Source organism: Pinus tabuliformis, chromosome 4_1, assembly GCF_031772625.1.
Source record: "Pinus tabuliformis cultivar Carrire ecotype Pingquan chromosome 4_1, CPIR1, whole genome shotgun sequence".
NCBI classification, from domain to species: Eukaryota; Viridiplantae; Streptophyta; class Pinopsida; order Pinales; family Pinaceae; genus Pinus; species Pinus tabuliformis.
Window position 1 is genome coordinate 823371647 of NC_142303.1, and position 3138 is coordinate 823374784.

Genomic DNA, 3138 nt, shown 5'->3' on the forward strand with positions numbered 1-3138 from the left:
AAAAGATGAAGTGTATACAGGATGAGTCAAGACCTGACTCTCAATGCCCATTCAAAGATTTCAGCTGAAAACAAAACACTGAAGGATCTCATTCCACAACATATATGGCTTCTTGTCATGAACAAACATTCATTATCAAGAACCCATTAAGCACTTTCAACTGGAATTATTACAGAGGCATGAGAGGATGATACTCAGAGCTTGATCAAGATCATTATTATCATTATAATACTTGTAGTTAATTACGTGCAGAGCGCAGACATGAAAGGAGCCTTCGCCCAAAGAGAGCTCCAGAGCAATCCTGAACCAGGGTGACAAGTTTTGCGGCAGGAATGATGGGAGGATAGTAGGTTGCACGCACGTAACGAGGAGGGGTTAGAGCGCCAAAGCGAAGGAATTGATGAAATGTAGCACCGTTGATGAAGAGATCGTTTCTTGATTGAATAGTGGCCGTTGTATCAAAGGCAGTTAATGAATCAGAGCCTGCATACCACGGAGTTACCTCCTGCCGTTTCTGGCCAGGGGAGAACACATTACTCTCTGAATATATCTTGGCGTGAGCTCTTCCTCCAATGGCGTAGTATCCCCAGTTGCTGTATACATTGTTCACAACGTGGCAGTAGCCCCATCTGCATTACAGATTCATGCCAGTTGTATTCAAATATATGTATGCAGATTATATTTACAGAGAGAGCGTGTACCCAGATAAATCCTAAATCTTAATTAATTACCTGCAATAAATTAAAGATGACCAGATTAATCCTAAATCCTGATTAATTACCTGCAATGGGGCATGCGTTGTGTGGAATCCTTGAACCAGTTTCGATAAACTGTAACCCTGAGCTTGTGATCGACTGTATCCACGTCCGAACCACCCAAGAGCATGTTGAAGTTCGTATTGGAAAGCAAAGAGTTGGAGATGGTCACATCGGTGGAGCCCTGAATTACTGTGACGAGGCCCAGTTTCCCATTGAAGGAGGTCAAGTGATCGATCCACACCTTGGTCACCCCCCTGTATATATGAACTGTATCGCTCTCTGCAACGTCGCCTACCTGGAAGTTGTGGAGAATTACGTTGTGGACGGAGCTTATCACAATGCCCTTTCCGCTGATGCTCACGTTGGCGCCTCGTCCGTCGACTGTGGTGTTGCTACCTATCCACAGCGGCTCGTTCAGTGTAATCACCATGTCGCGGGCGAAGGTAATCCACACTGGGTTCCTGGTTAACGCGTAACGTAATGTACCAGGAAGAGTTTCTCTTGGATTGTCTTCCGGCTTGTGACAGTGTATAATTCCCCCTCTGCACCTCCGCTCACACCGCTTGCGAACCCCACCGCGCAGTTTGCCAGCATTTTTCCCGCTCCACACCTTGAGAACTGGCATTTGCTGCCATCAGGTTCACATTTGTTGCGTGCTTTAACATATATGTCTATAGACCAAGAACATGATAAGTTATCTCAATTTTATTCCAATATCTATTTGGATATATAATGTAAAAAACTATAATCACCTTGAACAAAGTTAAACTTGTTTTGATTGGTATTTCGAGATTGTTGAAATGTTTCTGCTTGTTTCCTGAGATCTCGTAGATCCTCAAGCATTGCATAGGCGTTTTCTATATATTTAGAGGCTTGGTGGGTGCAGTCAAGCATGGCCTCAGAAAAACCAATCTGCAATAAACATCAGTATAACATGATATCAAAAAATCTTACAAGCGTTTCAACTAAATAAGGTCCCCATTAATCTTTCTGGTTTTTCTTTAAAATGGAGATTATAAAGAACCAGCGATCTTTCTAGATAAAATTTCTTACAGAATCAGCGATATTAAGCTCGGAGCAGCTCGAAAGAATATCCTTAAAATGATCCAAATGGGTGATGGCTTCAGTGTAACTGTGATTGAGCACAAGGGCATGCAGCCAAGGCGTAGAAGTGAGGGCAACATTAACAACCTTCCCACATTGCTCACTACTGTGGGATGTAATGTTGTCGTTCAGAACCGAGGCTTTCTGCAAAAAGTCCCCTACACGAAGCAAACTCTCACTTATTTCACTCATCAAATCCTCAGCAGCCCGTATGTTATTATGTCCCACAGGATAATCACCATCACCAGCTGTTACAACAACTGAATGAAGGAGGTAAAAACCAAGCAGAAAATGCCAAAACGCCATAGAACTGAACCTGCGAGAACCACTCAACGAATCGATCCTCTGGGCCCCTTGGTGGAGAATCGATCCCTTGACATTGAAGTGATGATGGACCGAGAACGATCTCACACACCCAAACTGCAAGACTCCTCTGTTGGAATTGGAATTAGGAGTCTAAAACATTCATGAGGAAGTGATTATCCCAGGTGAATCATCTTGTTCTTGGGCAATTAATGACCTAATGTCAAGCTCTGAACATTTGCAGCATTCTATTGCTGCGTGCGCACGTAGCTTAGCTTGTCCTGTAACCATATGAACAAGATATGCTAGCAGTTGCAGCTTGTATAAAGCTCGTACTAACTATAATTGTAGTTGCTGGTAAGAGTTTGTTAAAATCTGTTCCAATCTCCCAACTGCCAATGGAAAACAAAAAGGGCACTGATGTACCACAGTTATAAGTGTGCGTATCCATGAATTGATATATCATAGATTATTTGTTAGGTTCGTTGCAATCGAAGACCTGTTACTTCTCCTTTTCCCAATTTCTAGTTTTCCATTTTCTGTTTCCCTTTCGCTGAACTTCTTTTTCTCGCGTGGAGCTCTGGTTGATCAGCGTAAACATTATGCAGCGGAGTGCGGGTGCTCGTGATCATGGCGTGTAACAGAAGACTTGGTTGCGAATGATTAAATTCCGAACGAACATCATTTTGGGACGAGTGTTAAGAGATATAATTCATGGTACAGTTGGTTTTGGGGAGTATTTGAGATAATTCATGCTCGTTGTATAGTGAGAGATAGGTTGATGTGAGGTGGTTACTCCATATTAATCAAAATATTTATGTACTATTTAATTTATGTAATGTAGGAAATTTGTAAGGCAGATAGAGTGGATGATCATAATGTTATTGAGCATGTGTAAGACAGATAAAGTGAAAGTTGCATAATACCAAATTTTGATCTAAAACCATAGTCTAGTTTAATCAAATGGTTTATT

General features: G+C 41.8%; 1 pseudogene; it reads right to left on the reverse strand.

Moving 5' to 3' along the window:
- Nucleotides 1–238: 238 nt before the first annotated feature.
- On the reverse strand, nt 239–2168 carry LOC149178768 (putative pectate lyase 4; annotated as a pseudogene).
- Between the last annotated feature and the right edge of the window lie 970 nt (nt 2169–3138).